The following is a 20,536-nucleotide window of genomic DNA, read 5'->3' as shown; positions in this document are numbered from 1 at the left end:
AGCGAACACCCAACAGGTCAAGACATACTTATCAAGAAATCATCGCACCAACGAGACGCCAAAAAACCTAAACATTAAGACTCGAATTTTAAAGCAACCCCCTTCTCTTACACCCACATATACACTCCCCCTCCAAATATCCCTATGCCCTCAGCCACACCAGAAATGAACTTCCCAGACCCTCTCCCACAACCACCTAAGGTCCTTAAACTTCAAAACTAAAACATTACCGACATACCAAACACCCCCTCCCACCTTTCCCCCTTGTCCCCTTCCTTTTTTTTTCCGCTCCTCTCGCACCTCTCCCCTGACATCATTCACTCTTTCATCCCATCATAACGAACATTTCTGTAAAAGTCTGAGGAAGCTACATACGGCCAAAAAACGGCCGGGTAGCTGAAAAAATAATGTAACTTAACAGAAAGATACGGTAATAAAAAATAAAACGTATATATATATATATATATATATATATATATATATATATATATATATATATATATATATATATGTATATATAAGCACCGATATACAAAAATTGATGGAACGAGAACATGCTGCGTCCGTGAATTAAATAAAGGGTCTCATTCGAAATTTCGTGCAGATTTCTGAGTTCGACATAAAGATTCCTGAGTTCAATAAGATACACCTAAAAAGTTGAGAGGTTAAATCGAGCGAAACGTTGCGAAAATTATACTAAAGATAAGAACAAATTCAAATAATACAAAAAATGGGTTTTTTTATTATATCGACTGTAACCATTTATAATTGACTCATCTGTTAATTCGCTTAAATGTGTTACTTCTAACTCTTGTTCCGGGGTTCGAATCGTGCCACTGCTACACTGACCATTTCACATGGTTTAAATGTAGATGTATGTATATTGATTAACTAAGTATTAACATGAAAATATGAACTTTACAGACGTTTAGACGCATGTAAAATTAATAAATAGATATAATACAATCGAACATGCCATCAGATTTTGGAATAGCTCACCAACTAATAGCCATAACGACGTTTTGCAGACATAATGTTTTCGACGTCCACACCTTGCAAGTGCCAAGAGACTCAACTTTCTCTACAGAGATGTTCTCTTCTTCAATATTTGCTGGCAATAATCTCTTGTTCGTTTTTGCAATCAACTTAACAATTTTAAAAGCTTGTTGATTTTTATTCTTTGTGAAAAGCAAACGTGGCGATTCTTGTATACACCTGAAAAGATGGTTTGAAAATACATGAGCATACAAACAAAACTTTTACATAGAAATACATTAATATGAAGTAAAGTACATATTTTCTTAATATATTGAAGTGAAGTAGAAAAAAAAGAAATTTAAAAAATATATATAAGACACAGCTGTTCCTTCCAAAAAGGTCGAGCTCTTCAACGTCCAAAAATAATTCACCGTCACAAAAAGAATTCGCCGTCACTTCTTCCAACCGTCGTTTCACTCTCTGAGCTCTTCACGCTTGCTTAAAAAAAAAATTATATGCTGCCCATTTCTCCACTTATGCAAATCAACCAGGACCATCTAGTTTTCCATTTCTCCAAACAGCCAATTTGCAAAGGGGGACAACTCAAACCACACAGAGCCATCTAGTTTTCCATTTCTCCAAACAGCCAATTTGCAAAGGGGAACAACTCAAACCACACGCCCCCTTGATCTACACGATCATCACATGTCAACCCATCATGTAGTCGCTCAACCAACATGGCGGCCGTCTCTCTCGCTGCGATCTCCGCGGAGCCTCTTCGTGAACGTCACTACTTGGCTCGACATCGCTGTTTTCCTTTGATGACACCACTACCGGCCGCACATCAAGGATGTGTCGAGGGATGCCGTCGATAGATACATTGTTCGGGGACTGGACACTTGTCACAATGCCCCTCCCCCAGCGTGTGGTACAGCGAGCATCAGGTGGTTTGATCCACACTTCCTCTCCCACTCACACAGTCGCTCGCTTCTCGCCTTCCTCCGCGGGTACCTGTGCAGTTCGGGGATGCCGCCACTCGTACTTAAAGACTGCCCTCTGCGGCACTGACTCCACTTTTTGCCCTGACTTTGGAGCCATATTATACCAGAAGACAGATTCTGGCGGCGAAATCTGGCTCCTTTCAGCTATAGCCTTACTGGTCCTGTGAAGCCGCTCCACAATTCCGTTTCCGCCTGGTCTATATGCAGCCCTGAAATAGCGCCGCACTCCCCACTTATCCAACACATTCTCCATGGCAGCTGAGCGAAAGGCAGTTCCATTGTCCATTAGCACTTCCGTCACTGGACCCCTCTCCAAAAACACCTCTTCCAAGACCTTTGCAATTTCACCTGCATTTTCCGCCTTTGTTTCCCTCCAAATGGCTACTCTTCCTGGTCCACCGTCGACCATTGACAGATACGGCCTCTGTCGATAGTGCGTTACGTCTATCGCCAACCTGCTCCAGTTCTCTGACACCTGAACCTCACCAGCTTCGTGTCTACTCGGCGCAGGGTCGATTGATTGACACCGGCTGCATCTCTCAACCACTGTCCTAACGGCCTCCTTTTTGATTCTGGGATCCACCTTCCTGGCCAAGAACAAGGTTCTGTCCACTCCAAAATGGTGCATGTCATGCAAATTCTTCAGAGTGTCTTCATTCAAACAGCATATTGCAACAGCCGCCTCTTTCGGCGCCTTTAGCCAGGTCTTCCGCACCCTCGTCATCACATCTGCTCTGTTCTTCGCTGAAGGAACGATAGTGACCCTAAGTTGAAGATCAAATTCCCTAATCAGCTCCCTTAACATCATCAATCGACGCTTTACTAGCATCTCGGCAACGCCTTTCGTCTTCACCCTCCTTTCTCCTGTAACTTCGGACTGGATCCAAGAGAACACAGTGGCTGAGTTGGTCCTCACCTCAACATTCTGTAGCCCTCATTTCAAGGCTAAGTTGATGCCCTTCATAACCGCATCCAGTTCCGCCACATTTATGTGAGCCACGTCGTCCTTCTTCTGCAACGAAGCAGCATCTTCTACAGTAACACCACCTATCTCCAAGGTGACCCCACTGCTATACAGCTTGCATCACACCACACAACACCTTCTGCACTGTTGGGTACATGCCAAACACCTCTCACTTGATCCTCCCTCTTCACCTCTTCAATAATCTCTCTCATAATGTCCACAGTCCCTTTATCAACTCCATCCTTCCACTTCTGTCCACTAGCTAGCCTTTTGATATAACTACATGCAGTCCGTAGCCATCCTGCAATAGGGTAATGGCCCACCAGTCTTCCGCATATTGAGAAGAGTTCTCGCCTGCTCAATTTTTCCGACACCTCCGGGATCTCATTTCCCCTCCGGAACACTAACCGTCCTATCTGGTCCTTTCTTACTTGGAGCCCTAACACAGCTCCTCCCTCCAACGATTCCGGGCATTTTGCAATTAGCCCAAAGCTGTTGAGGTGTTTTACTACGTCCTCCGCAGTTGTTACCGTCTCATCCACCAAAATATCATCAATGTAGGAACTGGTTGCTCTTCTGACTGTGTCCTCCTTGCTTAGCACCGTTTTGAGGATTGCTGCCATGATTTTTGGTGCAGAATTCAGGCCAAAACCCAACCTAGTCAGGCAGTACGTTCGGCCCTTGTATCTGACCAGTTGGTATTTACAGAATTCCTGTGAAATGTGGATCTGTAGGTATGCAGATTTTAAATCCACAATCGTCGCAGCCTTCTGAATCTGCCTCCACTCTCGCATGGTCTCTCCGCACACGTCCATCACATCGCCTCCTGTGTGACACGCAACGTGTACGTTCAGCTCCCTGGAGTCCAGTACTGGCCGAAATTTTTGTTTTGTGGGCTGAACAAACCGCCATTAACGGCAGCACACCTTCCACCTTCTCCGTCCATGGTCTTAAAACCCCCTCTGAGATCCATCGGTCCACCTCCTTCTCAAATTCAACTCTTGTGCCTCCTCGCAACGTATGCTCGTAGCATTCCACTGTTGTTCAGTATGGGAGGTTCTCCCTTCCATGCCCACTTAACTGTTCATTTCTAACCATCAAAGTATGCAGAGAAATCTTGGTCCTCTATCGTGCAACTTTTGTCTAACCCGGCCGCTCCTGTAACACCTTTTTCGAATTGCCCTGTTCGTTTCCCTGGGAACAGAATCTCCTGATGTGGCCGACTTCCCCACAGCGGTAACACGTGACTTCTGGCTTTGGCTCACTGCACTCCCTTTCCATATGGGAGCCTTGGCATCGGTAGCATCTGCCAGAGAACCTGGGTCTCTGCCACAGTCCTCTCTGCTTTTCGTCCTTCATAATTTCCTGCTGCAGTTTGCTTCGTTGAGCGACAGCTACGATTCCCTGCTCACTCTCTTTTTTCCTGGCCAGCACCCTAGCCTGTGTAATCAACTCCGCCACCTCCATAGTATTTACACCGGGCAGTTGCTGCAGAGCTATAGAAATATGGTCCGGGAAGCCATTGATAAAGGCCATCTTAACCATCTGTCGACGGCCTCCTCCATTGAATCCTGCTAGTCCCGTCAACCTCCTGATATTGTTGGCGTAAACATCGACAAGCTCTCCGGTCCACACCATACGGCTTAGTTTGCCATATGCCACAAACAGTCCTTCGGTAAATGCTTCCTTAAACTTTTCCTCAATGGTGTCAACAGACAGTCGATCCTCCTCCCGCATCTCCAGATATAGGGCCAGAGCATCACCATCAAGATACAGCGGTATCAAGCTGGCTACACCCGCGATGTCCCGAAACTTAGCGACAAGTTTAACCTTGGTCAACCAAGTTATAACATCTCCCTCTCCAGAGAACGTCTTAAGCATTTCACTGCTGATCCTCTTTGCTTCGATAGTTCCCGCTGAAATAGCTTGTAGTGAAGTAGAAAAAAAAGAAATTAAAAAAAAATATATGACACAGCTGTTCCTTCCAAAAAGGTCGAGCTCTTCAACGTCCAAAAATAATTCACCGTCACAAAAAGAATTCGCCGTCACTTCTTCCAACCGTCGTTTCACTCTCTGAGCTCTTCACGCTTGCTTAAAAAAAAGTACCGTTTATATGCTGCCCATTTCTCCACTTATGCAAATTGACTATCAACCAGAGCCATCTAGTTTTCCATTTCTCCAAACAGCCAATTTGCAAAGGGGGACAACTTAAATTACTATTAAGATGAATTTCTATACAATAGGTGGTTTGGTGCTTCGTATAAAGATACAAGAAAAGGTTTTCAACAATAACAATGCTCTCCGTCGTCGTTAGCAGGGAAGTTAACATCATGCAACCTCATCTTTTTCTTGAAGAATTCATAGTGAACACGTTTCAACATCCGCATTTGATAAGGGAAGTGAAAAACTTGATCGACCATGAAGATGAATGTCAATTATACAAGGGTCAAAACTCTGCCGTACTTGTGGTTTAATGAGACACATTTAAGTCTTGAGACTGGTTGAAGGTTGAATTCAAAGCGGTATTTAAAGGGGAATAAAAATGTGTAATATCATAAACATTGGTCGTTCTTTCATCTTACATAGAAATGCCGTAGCGTGATGGTTTGGAAACACGATGACCAATCCGACCCTGAGCGTTGTAATTTCGACAGTATCTTTTTAGAACTTCTTAAACATTTAGAAATTGTTAGGCAGGCATCAATCTCCCACACATGAACATTCTTTTGCTACAAATAAACTTGACATCTGAGCAAGTTTATCTTTACTAAAAGATATACTGCCCGGGAAAAGACGTTATACCATCAAACTGTATTGCTATTTCTTTCTTTATTGTTTTTAAACTTCTGTTAATGTGGATACATTATATAAATCATTTAAACGAATAAGATGCAGTTTCGTGTCATAGCTAGAACAGATATATATATATATATATATATATATATATATATATATATATATATATATATATAAATGCTACAAGAAAGGTTTCCCTTTTCTTGTAAGTAAGAAAAATATTAACTAAGTAAAAATGAGATAGGATAGACCGAGATTTGAACTTGGTAAGCTAGGTTCAGAAATAGGTTTGAAAATGGATTCGGAAAATGGAATGTGGAATTACCTATTGTTTAGTTTTAACATAAAATAGATTAGATGTGGTTTCGTTAGTCTCATCTTTCGTAACCCCTATTAATTGTACGTGTAGCTGTTTCTCTTTACATTTTTCTTTGCTTGTCATATCTACCATCTCTGCTAGTTTTTGTTTTGTTTTTTCTTTTGTGGCTTTTAGTGTGGTAATTATTATTTCGTTTTTCTGCATTATATATATTTCTAATTCTTTTTTCGTTTTACTTACAGTCTTCTATACGCACCAGCCCTCGACCTCCGTCTTTCCTTTTCACAGAGTCGATCAGTATCATACTTTGGGTGTAATGTGTTGTGCATTGTCATAAGTTTCCTGGTCTTTTGGTCGGGATTCCTCAGTTCTTCTTACATATAAACTACAAACGGTCCAGAATATCTTAGCAGTAACACTACCTATGTGTTTATACCTTTTATTAGGTTTCTACTATATAGTTTAGTTTCAAGAAGTTTTATGTTTTTCTGACGTATTTCTTTTCAATTTTCTCTTTCTGTTCTGTTGCTGAGATGATGTCTGCATCCAGAATCTCCAGGTATGTGTAGCTTACTTGTTCATCTCTCATTGGGTAATATCATACCTTTTCGGGTCTTTTTGCATCCGTGTCGTTCTACATTTGGTCATCCATTCTGATACGTCTGCTGCATAAATAAATCTTTTCCGGTTTTGAAGTAGTCTTTCATGTAGTGCTGTGAATTGTTAAACTAGCTCGCGTGTGTTCCATCGTAGCCCGGTGCTCCCCAGTTTTCAATTTTGCAAAGGGTTGTCCTGAGTGTTTTCCTTCTTTATCATTTCCTCAATTGCTCTGCTTCTTCCTACATATCTTCAGCCATTCGACATTTCTATTATGATCTTGCCGCTCTTCCCATATCTGGCTACAGTAGCGTTGTTTTCCTGTTGGATCAGGTTATTATTATTATTATTATTATTATTATTATTATTATTACTACTACTACTACTACAACAATAATAATAATAATAATAATAATAATAGTAATAATAATAATAATAATAATAATAATAATAATAATAATAATAATAATAATAATAATAATAAAGATGAGTAGTGGTGATATAATGTTCACCAAAGTATTATATCAAGTATAACAACATACTTCCTGTAGGATTTGATATAAATTAGTAATATGTTGGGAGCTATATGTGTTTTAGTAGTAATAAAAGTAGTTTATACTATATATCAATGATAACCTTTGTATCTAAAAGACACATCATACAAAATGTGGTGCAATCTGTCGCATATTAGAGCCTTTTAACTGGCTACAATATGGGCCAAGTAGTGAGTTTTTTAAGAGTATCAGAACCGAAGTTATTGTCAAATTTGAACCTTTCAATTTTCCGTGAGCTTGCCCTTTGATTAAAATATATCAGTCTCCACTTCATATTTTGATTATAACTGATAATTTGACTTAATGTGGGAATTGGTCAAGCGATGTGAGCATTAGGTTGTAATGAAATCAATTCCAAAAAATTTAGACTAAAACATAACCTATGTAGCGGGTGTAATGATTGCAATTCGAGTAAAAGTTTGTGTTGACTTACTAGATAAAGCTAAAGCCCAGAACAATGGAGGGCACGGTTATTATCATTATAAGAGTCCGCCATTTTCTCACAAAATAGCCTGCCGCTGTGAGTACACATAAGCCGAAAGTGTAGAACACCATAGATACGTTAGAAGTTACCGGCCTTTTTTTGGTTCCAACAATTTCAGAAGCTTAAAAATAGAAAACATATTTAAATTCCCTTGAAAAATGTAAGGCATTGAATCGTTTTATTTAAAGTTTTTATGAATTACTAGTACGCCACCTAGTGTTGACCGGTCACAAATACGCTTAAATATAATATTATATTATAATTAATCCACATTTCGTATTTATTATTATAGTATCAATTCTGTGATGATTATTATATTGCACTTAATATAAAGGAGTGATTTTAATAGTTTGGGGTACTATAAGCTAGAATCGAAACGAAAACATGTAGCTCTCCAGCGGTATTCGCTAAAATATGAGCTAAGAGCACAGGCATATACAAATTGTACAAATGAGCACACTTTAACGGATAAATGTATATTTGTGTATACGTAGAGAATTTTACCCATTAACAGCTAATTTCTGGCTAAAAAAAAAACAAAACAAATCGATTTCATTCCACAGGTCCAAATACACGATATATCAATTTTCAAGTCTGTCGACCAAAAATTAACAGCCTGGTTTAATAGAGACCGTTCCAATGACCGACACGTTCCCTTTTATAATATACTAGCAAGCCGCCCGGTCTTGCCCAGTCACAAAATACGCATAAATAGTATATTTTAATTACTGCAGATTTCTAATTTATTATAAAGAGAAACCCCGTAGGTACTAAACGTAACTGAATTTAAGAAAACGGAATTTAAAAGAACGGAAAAAAAACTGAGATATGACGAGTATTATGTTTTTTTTCTAAACAATTCACTTCTTGTAACAAAAAAATATCGAGCTGATCGAAACAAAAACCTAAAGATTGTGATTCAAGTACGTAAACCATAAGACCAGCTTAACACCTCTTCATTAGTTTTTTAAACATACTTATTCTTAACTTAAAGAAGCTGTTATGTTTCATGACCGCACATGCGCAGCTGTGAAACAGTTGGCAAACATAACATTTCGATGATTCCCCCAATTTTTCAATTTTGATCCCTTTACAGCCCTTTTTCCGGATGAAAATAAATTAAAAAGTTTTACAAGTGTCTGAATACCCTATATACCAGATTTCAAGACTGTAGATCAAAAGTTTGTGGAGTATATAGGTTGAGAAGTCTTTTCACAGACACACATTCTCTTCTTCATAGGTATATAGATATAGATAGTTATTGTTTCTAGGACATTATTGCGAACGTTTGCATTTTAGTGTTTGTACTGAATTGTGAAATAAGAACAGAAATAGTAAACTCTATCTACCGGCCTAGAAAACGTCTGTCATATGACTGTATCTTATATATATATATATATATATATATATATATATATATATATATATATATATATATATATATATATATATAACAGGTTTATATTGATTCGTCTCCTAGATGTAAGTGCACGTGAATATTAAAGAGTGCTTAATGGAGGACAGAGCTGGTATATAGTAAACAGCCGCCAATTAAAATAATATCAATACCTTCCCTGCTTCGACAGCTTGACCACACGGGATCGTACTTCCCTCTACTTCCTTAACTTTAACCCCCCCACACACACACACTTACTCCCTTTTTACCAACCCTCCCTCCAAAACCTCTAATGCTCACATTCACAAAGTATATACCCAACTTTTTTAAAAGCCTAAACCACACCCGAATATTTTTATAAAAACAAATTTAATCTTGACTCTCGTTTCAATATTGCCTCTTTTTGTAGTTTGATGACATTGTCTCTTTGAATTGCGATTCCACTGAATCATGTATGCACATATGTAACTAATAATGTTTGTATAATAAAAAGACTGTTTCTCTCTCTCTCTCTCTCTCTCTCTTTCTCTCTCTTTCTCTCTCTCTTTATATATATATATATATATATATATATATATATATATACGTTTTATTTTTTATTATCGTATCCTTCTGTTAAGTGAGTGTACAGTAGAAATTGGACAATATATTAATCGTTAGTAATGGAAATTCGGAAAATTTGTAAACTTATATGGAACGGATCATCAAAAACTTGTTTGCGTTAGACTTGAAGACAACCATATTATAGTCAGTTGGAAAACGGAAGACAATTCCACAGGCGTACAGTTCTAACGATTAATATATTGTCCAATTTCTACTGTACACTCACTTAACAGAAGGATAGGGTAATAAAAAATAAAACGCATATTTGCTCTACAACAGTATTGAGCACTTTCTTCAGTTTTTATTAATTACCATCTCCACTATATATATATATATATATATATATATATATATATATATATATATATATTCAAGACCACCATTTGCTTAGTACATAGAGTACTATAGTTCTGGACTGACTCACGGGCTATTAGGTATTCTCTATTAGGGCAAGCGAAAAAGATTTTAATATGAGTAATTCGTTGTAGTATGCACTTTCTTTCAAGTTCAAGCCGCCATCTTATTGCCGGTATGTTGCATCCTGTGCTTGTCCTACGCGGAAAGTTTCCAATAAACTAACTGCACTTGTGCCTCCCTTAACATCAGTACCTTGAAAAACTTTGGAACATTTCCTTTTTTCTTAGGTCGCTTGACTTTGGAATTTCTTCCCTCATCCCAACTTCACTAGCGTTATAACACGCGGGATTTTAATGAAATGTAAACAAACAGCTAAACCAGATTCACGGCTTTGCTTTTCTATTAAGTTTCTTGGTTTCGAATGTAATATTTGTTTAAGACATGCGAACGAACATACAAGATTACTAGCTTCCCTAAGCTACCCTCATTTTTCTCCACTGTTTTAGCAAGATTTTTCATTTTCATTTCTTTCCTTACTTTATCGAATAGAAAAGAGACAGCCAAATTAATATATTTGTGCTACGTCCGTGCTCCCGGAAATATCTCATATAAAAATGTGAATTCTACAAACAATGTTAATGATTATCGTTCGTTTGAAAGGATAAACATAACGAGCCGGTGTGAAATACAAATTTCTTCTAAAACTACAACTCGACAATTTGAAAACGGTTATCTAGAGATAAACAATGACTTGCCTTATAGCTTAAGAAAGCAGTTTTTAGTCCATTAAAAACGAACAAAAGTTATAGCTCGTTAGCTAGAGTTCTTCATGCCAAATTCATGTTTGCATATTTTTAAATGTGTCCTTTTTCGTATTAAACACTAATCTATATTAATCCTATTTAATTTCTAACTCTGAATTGAACGGATATCATACTTATTTCGCCACATATTATAATAAAATTCGATATAAAAATTTTACCAGATAGAACCATAGATCCCAAGAAATTGTTTGGAGTAAATGTGGTATCGTGCTGACTAATCCATATCTATGCCTATTAATCTTTACATATGCATCGGAAGGATACGATAACATTTAGTCCACGGCACCTGATCATTACTAAAGTTCAGACAAAATTTCAATATGAACTGACCCAGTAGGTTTTGGGAAACTTCTAAAGTAAATGTGGCATTATGGTGACTAACCCATATAAATCCCTATTAATATCTTAATTTTGTGGGTGAGTTTTTCAGCGGGTTTCTAAAAACGCTTAATTAATTTTCCTACTACCAGGTAAAAAAAAATCAAAAATGGATTTGTTATACATCTCGACCAGAAGACAGGGTGCGTTCAGCATAGCATTTCGTCGTTACTATTGCAAAGATAAGATCTGGTCAAATCTGGTAAAGATGTTAAAGAATTTTATGATATTCAGAACATGGAAAGAAGTGATGATTAGATTATCTTGTGATTTTCATTAGTGGTGAATTAATTGTTTGTGGAGTTTTAGCGAAATTGAACAACAGCATAAGGGAAATTCATTTCATGATGAAATTAATGATGAAAGTGACTTACACAAACGGGTACGCCTCTCTCTATCTTGTCGTGTGACAGAATAAGGTAAAGGAGAAAGAAAAGATCTTCGTCTGTAGAAAACTCAGTAATATACATATAACATTATTTTTTATAGGAAAAGAGAAACTACTATAAAAACGAGTTGGAAGCACGAGGTGGTTTTCAGTTTTTCGACACCTGAGAGAGAGAATAGACGATACAAATTACAGTTGACGTTAATCGTGAGAAGGCAGGAGTTCGAACAAATATTTTTCTTCGTTTAATCTCCTTTGTCTTTCAGGAGTCCAATGGATAGTTTAGTGTAAACCATTAGGCACACAGTTAACTTTTGTTCAGTGTTATACAAGTGACATCAGAGTGGTTATAGTAGAGCAATTATTGGTTGCCCATTGTACATCACACTATTATATATGTTTTCGATAAGTCATTAGTTCTTTATTTCTAGGACTTGATACGTTTTGTTGTATATACGTAAACTATGATTATTACATTCTTACATTGGTTTTGTAATGCTACAAACGTTTATCTGTTTGTATTTGACTTATGGCGGCTGAAACAGCGGTATGCTGTCTGCCTATACGAAATAGCAGATGGAAAGTTATAACTGAATCCTCGGGAAGGGTGGGGGTCTACTATGAAATTTTAGCGGCGGCGCAAATATTTAATATAGGTAGCACTGGTGGTACAATGAATTAATCCAGTCATATATACACACCATTCTCCATTTCATAAAAACTTCGCCAATTTTAATGAGTAAATTTACATTTATTATTAAAAGGTTTGAGAGATGTTTTACTTACCGAGCACAAATGACGTAAGGGACGATCCACTACTTCCGAATCCAATGAAGAAACGCAGGATTAAAAACATAGTAATTGTTTGACTAAAAACAGAACTAATCCCTGCAATTCCTTGGATCAAAAGACAGACGATAATTACATACTTTCGGCCAATCCTGTAATTATATATATATATATAATGTGTGTGTATATATAATATATATATATGTGTGTGTGTATGTAATTATGTAATTGTATATACATACATATATATATATATATATATATATATATATATATATATATATATATATATAGCTTGTAAATAATAGGCAAATAAACTTGTGGGGAAAGGGGCGGATGACACAGGTAATTAATACTTTTTAAAAGACATGAATTTGTTAGCTTAATTTATCTGGAGGAAAAAACTAGATCCAGTTAAAAAATATTTTTATTCGTGTCTTTTGCGGGAGATGGTGTTTGATCAACACTGTTGGGACCTCTGATGTAATATTCTATTTTGTTTTAAAATCACAAAAACAGGGTTTCATACAAAGCAACTGATGATCTCCTTAAAAACATTGGTACATTTGTTTACTTATGTAAGTAAGGCTATTCAACGATGCAGGAGATTAATTGACTTACTGACAAAATAATTTTTCAACGAGGGACTGTTTTTTTATATATAGTTGTAAAGGTTTTAAAGACACTCCCAAGATGTATATATTCTAGGTTGAAAATATTCAAGGGTCGTTGACAGTGCACAATCAAAGAGAGCAAATTCATAATTTTTATTTTCTTATGTAAATATATCTTGCTAAAATGTGAAGAGCGTTATTATATTGATCTCATCAGGTAAGAAAAGATTTTGAAAATTGAAAAAGTTAAAGAACTTTTTATAATTTCAAAGGAGGAAATATTTTACTATATCTAGCGTGTGGCATGATTCAAGGTTCAGGTAGGAATTTTAAACGATGCCGAATAAAAATAATACACACACACACACATACTCCCCCACATACACATTATATATATATATATATATATATATATATATATATATATATATATATATATATATCAATTTATATCTTGTTTTATATTAATAATTATTATGATGAAACCTCACATGTTTGCGAAGTTTGATAATTGCGCCTTAAATTATTATTTTATGAATTACTATTAATTAAATATTTAATGAAATCAACAATGACATAGCGAAAACAATTAAATTAAATTCACTAAAATATATATCGGCGATTTTTTCTTTTTATTTATTTAAACTGAAAGTAAAAGAAAAACCAACAAAATTACAATATGATTATAGTGATAACAAACTTAATAACAAAAATAATATAAGTTTTACACATTAACACGCAGAGGCAAAAGGGGGAAATAAATCAGACAAGAAATAGGGAGATTGTTAGTAATAAGGAGAAAGACAGAAAAATGAGTAAGAAGAGGAGGAAGGAAAGGGTTAGAAATGGAGAATGAAGAACAGTAAGAGGGCAGAAGAACCAAGAGTAAGAAGCGAGGAAGGAAGTATGAAAATGGAGAGAAAAGGGAGAAATCAGAGTATACCTGGAAATAGAAGAAGAGTAGTAAGATTATTAGGAGCGAAAATAATATTAGTATGGAGAGTAATAGAAGAAAAGAAGAAAAGAAGGAAAAAGAGGATGAAAAGCTGTAAGGAAAAGAAGAACAGGAAAGTGGAGTAAATAGAGAAGGAGAAGTAAGGGAAACAGAATAGGAAAGAAATGAACTGCAAAAAGAAGAACAGGGCTGGGAAGAGGGGTCGGAAGAGGAGATAATTGAAGGGGATAAATAAAAAGATACGTTAAGAACAGGAAAAGAAGGAAATGTAAAAGGTATGAGGGATTAAAAAGGGTAGAACAATAAATCACGATTCACAGAAAAATGCATACTTCCTCGTTGAAATTTAAAAAAAACATGTACGAGTAACTTCAGCTAATAAATTATGTTAAAAAATGTTTTGCAAATAAATAATAATTTAATTTACATTCATTTACTATTGAATTGACATTAAAACTCCATTAAATTTCCAGCAAATCACAAAAAAATAAACCTTAATTCAACATTACTTTGATGTTAAATTAACATTAATTTAACAAATGTATATTTTATGATTATATCTAATTTATACAACTGAGGTTTACTACACTGTTGTCCTGGTGACAACCGTAAACTCGTTAAACAATTTCCCTGGATGTCCTTCGGGTCTTGATAAGTGGTAACTTCTTTGTAAAAATTAAAACAAAATTTACCAGCGCTAATGAACTCAGCGCCTTGAAAAAGCGTCTGTGTAAATTATACAGTACCCTACACCAGACTGTACTTATTGAATCGGAAAATACAGGCCGTCGTAATCTGCAGCGGCTCACTAATGAAAAGTAGAATGGTACACGTAAAAACAAAGCAGTCTAGATACCAACCGACCTTACCGAAGCGGCACTCACTATAGACGGGTCGAACTGCCTGCCTCTAAAAGAGAACGTTTCATGGGTGGTTGAAATTCACAAATTGTACCTAGTCGCATGTATAATAAGTCAGATTATTAAGAACATTACAATATTCTTGTTTATCTTGAATAGTATTGTAACGTGGCCGTTACACTTTAACCGTGTCCTTACATTCCAACAACAAGAACCCACACTTTGCGTGATACCGTCGCAGGAACAAACAAACAAACAAAGGACATAAAAATATGACTCAGCATTTTTTTACATGAATACAAAAACATAGATTCCAGTATGTTGTTCATGATGTTCGATGCGTGAGTGATATTTTGAACACAGTGAAATACGTTGTTGAAAATGACAACGTACTTCACTGTGTTTCAAAATATCACACGCGTCGAACATGTCTGTCAAGATGCTTTTTCACGAATGTGTCTCTGTCGTCGCTTGTCTTTTCGGGGTTTTTTGTTTGTTTGTTTGTTTGTTTGTTTGTTTTTTCGACCCTGCAGCGCATTTTTTACTATCGTCACACACAAGTCAAAATACTTCCGGTCGCTTCCTGTGTTCGACCACGTGCTGTGCCTTTTTCTTCCTTTTCTTTTCTCGCATTGACATTATCGCACATGTGTCCGCTTGCTTCAGCACGCGTTAAACACTTCTTCTCTCTCCGCTGTCTTAACCACGAGGTCTATACTTATTCTCCTTTTTTTTTTCTTTTTCTTCCCATGACGTCAGCGCGCGCACACTTGCCAATTTGCATACGTGCTCAAAATGCGGCTGTTGCAGCTTTTGTCGTTTGTCGACGTTCTGTTACAATAAGAGCACACCGATTCGTTACAGTATTTATTGGATCTTAGTGACTTTGGTTCTGGATGAAGTTTGAGGATTTTCACCTTCGATTTTGCAACACATCGATTAATTGACGGCCAACGTGAAATGTTCTTATTTTTCTGTGTTTAGACAGCACATTCATTCGAAAGAAACAAGAGTGTCAACTCTCCTCACTCAGTCTGAATCTATATCTCTAACTCAAACTAACTTCTTACTTTATCTGTTTTAAATTCGCCATACGTTACGCTTTATATATGCAATTAATATCACTCGGCGGCGTCTAGGTGAATTCTGCTTGCCTCAACCACAATGATCCGGTTGGTTTTTGCTTTCATCTGCCTATAATTAAAGCTAAATTAAATTGTCATCAAGGACTCGTTTTCATGTGGCTCAGGATTCCCCCCTTCATATTCGACCTGACAGATACAACATTCGAACTGATTCATGACTTGATAAACTGAAAACACTGTGTCACCAGGCCCTGAAAATATAAAAAAATCTCCTCTAAAGATGAGCATGATTTCACAGTTAATGGATATATATTTTAATTCTCTTGATGCGTATTTTCACATGCATATAAGCTATTCAATCCTCCGAAATTATCAATCAATTATCGTCCTTTTATTTTATCTCAAATATCTTTTTTTTTAATTTTGCACTACAGAGTTGAGCATCCAGAAACACAGACAAAACCTTTGAAAAAATAACCCATTAATAATCATCAACATTACAATTACAATTAAAAGTACATTCACTCGAAAGAAACAAACGTGACAACTGTTAAAATGTCGCTGAACGATGAAACGGGTTAATTAAAGTAGATTAAGATACTCACCAATCGGCCAGGACTCCTACCAAAGCTGCTCCACTGAAGACACCCAGGAACAATGCCGTGACACTGTGTGAAAGCATTATCTTTTGATCGCAGACAAGACTAAGCTAAGGAAATAAAACATAATTCTAAATATTATAAACAAACATAAAATTACAGAAAACATTAAACCAAACAAATAGTAATAGCATAATACTCAGTGGGTGTATACTTATACCGAGGATACAAGTAAATAACAGAATTGAAACATGAATAATAGAATCAAGTTTATTTTGTGCACCTCGATTATGGTAGTAGATAAATGAAAGCCATGATGTAGATGTTCAGAACTATTCTTTATGATTCAAAAGTGTAAACGCAAAGAGTAAACGGAAGTGAATATATTATGTGAATAAAAATGTGAATTCGACCTTTTTGATGGCAAATATTTGAACGGGAAAAATCTGCTATAAATCCACCAATTTCTGACGAAGCCTATAAACGATTACGAAAGAGAGTTGGGCTCAAGCCGTTTACTTCTCACTGATACTATAACCACAGCTTACGTAATTGATCTTTAATGCTATTTCACACTAATATTCGAGATGAATACACGTTCATTCGATGTATTTTAAAGGGAGCTTACATCTCTTCAGTGAACTCTATTTTTATATAGTACCAAGCCCCTAATTATATAATACACTCCATCTCTCAAAAACTTATACATAAAAATACGTACGCAAAATATCGTTTTTGCATATCGCATACTGCTTTAATATTTTTGTCATCGGTCTGTAATTTTAGTAATCGGAGAATTTCATGCGGTGTCTGGCCTTTCAATCAACTGTCTCTTATATATCGTACGTATTTACATATTTAGCTTCTGAGATAAGCAATCATCACTCTCCTATTGTGCGTATTACCACCTAAAATAAGTTTATCAACCCAAAATCGAAAATGGGTAGAAAAATATTTTGTTCATTTCTAGTTGGTAAATTAATTCGCATATTTTTGTCTTTCTTTAAATTAATTCTGTTTGAGTTATTATATTTTCTTTCAGAATTACGTAACTTGTGATATGTGGCAGTCATTGTTGCAATTTGCACTATAGTATAAAGTTATTAATATATTCAGTGTCACCTCCCTTTAAGCGGTCCTCATTTGTAACGATGTCTGTGGTGCGACGGGAAAAAAACAATTACATACCAAATAGAAAAGCTATTTTGGTGAAAGAGCCTGTGCGTGTTTGAAAAAAATTTAATGTGTACCCTAGTATTCGTAGATGGGAATAAGATTTCAAGCGCATTCGACTACAACGAATAAACATTCAAGACATGTGGGGAAAGCCGGACAAGACAAGAATACGGCCATCTTTTAAAAGCATTTTCCTTGCTCAGAATATATGAAATAACTTAAATAAAGCTACTTAGACGAAATCATAAACTGTGATATCATTTCGGTAGATGCCAGTAATTCTCTTCTTTCTTGATTTTTTGTTTTATCCAGCATATATTATTTGAAAGTCCTTCAGTTTAAAAGTATACTTTATCTATTGTTTCCATTATCACGATCATCTATCTTCGGATGCATTTCTAAGATTGTAGATTTCGTTTTGATTTCTAAGGTTTACTGTACTCTTTTCCTACTGCAGTTGTTACGTTAATTTTTCATCGCATACGTTCTTAAAACTATAAAACAAATTGAACAGAATCCCAAAAATAGTATCAATAATATCCCAAAGTATTTTACCTCTTCAATAATCGTTGTTTCATAGACTGATTTGTCGAACACCCAAGAATTGCATTTTTCTAAATGAAAACTTGTTTCATTCCAATCCTGAAATCGCTCACAAGAATTATAAACTATTTTACCATTTTTCACGTGATGTGGAATGGTTCTGTTAATCATGCGTTCGTGGTGTGGATCTTGGATCGCGAACGTGTCATTTTCCATTCCTTTCAGGGAACAGCTAGAATGAAAAATATACATGTTTCAATTCGATTTTTGATATGAAGTTAAAGAGGGCCAGAATTTTTTATTTAAAAAATCAAATACCAACATCGACGTGTCACAAAAGAGTAATTCAAGTTTTGTAAAAACATAGCATTAAGTAAAGTAAGTAAGAGTTTTTAATGTAAAAAAAATCGAATATCAACATTGAAAAATGGGTAACTATAATAATGTTATTGCTGGCACTATTTTATAGGGTAGTAACGGTAAAATGGTGTTATTGTTGACCATGGTAAATTAGATTAATGTAAGTAATGTAACTGGTTTTGATAATCAACTTATTTTTTCGCGCAATGTTAAGATAACATGTAAAACTATCGTTGCCCGAGAAGTGTATCTCGTTATATACCCGCCGAAATGATATTCCAAGCTGAAATGATCGTTCCAATATGGCGCTACAATATAGTACGATAGTCAGACCATCTGTCAGACAAATGATTGACCATTATCTTGAGCCAATATTGTCTTTCTATCCACAAAAATTGATGGGTAGTGTCTTGTTGAACGGGCCGAGGGAAAGTCATTACGCAGAAAATTATTTTAGTTTTGGAAAAAAGAAAAATAATCATAGTAGCTGGAAACTGAACACTTGATAAAAATTTATAAAGCATTTTATATAAAAATAGCATTTATTCTATTAATGATTTTTTCAAAGCTTGATTCGCTGAGAAAAAAAACGCTTCTTGTCCGTATGATGGTTTTTAAAGACTGCCTTCTCGTGACGTGAAAAAGGAATCCAACAAGTGTAAAACAGATAAAGGAAGAATCAACAAAAAGGAAGTCACAAAAAAAAACAATAATCAATGGATGTATTTACCTATTGCTACTATCAGTATCAGTCAGCTTAAAGTGATTTAACTTTCGATCCTTCGGCAGTAAACAGCATGAGTTATTGGCAACAAATCTGGTGACAAACAAGTGGAAAATATGATTAACAAGCCCCCTCCCATTTCAGTGCCACGTCCACTGGTTCTTTTCTTTAGTAAAGTGTATTATCCTCCACTAACTCTAAGTTCGGTTTGGGGCCACGTCACGAAGAAAGGTGCCTTCATTCATTTTGACACATAACAAATGCATTGACCAAATCCGTTTAATATATAAATAGGATTTTTTTTTTAATTTCTCGCTCATCTCTTTTGCAACGTAACTGAGATTATGACACATAAATAGGGAACATCTTTTTAACCGCAAAGTTTGCATTTATGTTTCTTTACCAAAAGTGAAAACATAATCGCTTTCAAATTTGAAGACTATTACTAAATGAGCAAAGTCGGTCAAAATAACAAAATAAACAAATACGAGAGATGAGTCGGGATTTAAAAAACCCTAACAGACCACTGCTAACCCACTATATAAAAGTACTGCAGTTGTTGTAATTATTAGCTATTGTAATTATTTGTGCAGGTGACGTTTGTGTTAGTTGTTGAACTCGTGTGATGTTGCTGATTATTATTATTATTATCATTATTATTATTATTATTATTATTATTATTGCTGGTGCTACTGTTATTGTTAATGGAGCTGCCGTTTATGTTATTGATTCTATTATATTTTTCGTGGATACTAGTTTTATCCTTGCTATAGTACTGATGTTTTTAACGGTGTGGGTATGTTATGTTGGTAATATCCATATTGCTACATTTGACGTTTGTGCTGGTAGAATTATGTAGTGAAGTAGAAAAAAAAGAAATTAAAAAAATATATATAAGACACAGCTGTTCCTTCCAAAAGGTTGAGCTCTTCAACGTCCAAAAATAATTTACCGTTACAAAAAGAATTCACCGTCACTTCTTCCAACCGTCGTTTTACTCTCTGCGCTTTTCACCCCTGCTTAAAAAATAGTACGGTTTATATGCTGCCCATTTCTCCATTTATGCAAATTGACTATCAACCAGAGCCATCTAGTTTTCCATTTCTCCAAACAGCCAATTTGCAAAGGGGGACAACTCAAATTACTATTGATGTTGAAAGTGTTTGTATTGCATTTGATGTTATACTTGTTT

This window comes from Euprymna scolopes, chromosome 25 (assembly GCF_053919585.1).
Source record: "Euprymna scolopes isolate OS-2025 chromosome 25, ASM5391958v1, whole genome shotgun sequence".
Lineage (NCBI taxonomy): Eukaryota > Metazoa > Mollusca > Cephalopoda > Sepiida > Sepiolidae > Euprymna > Euprymna scolopes.
The sequence above is the reverse complement of the archived record's forward strand: the minus strand, read 5'-3'. Positions refer to the sequence as shown.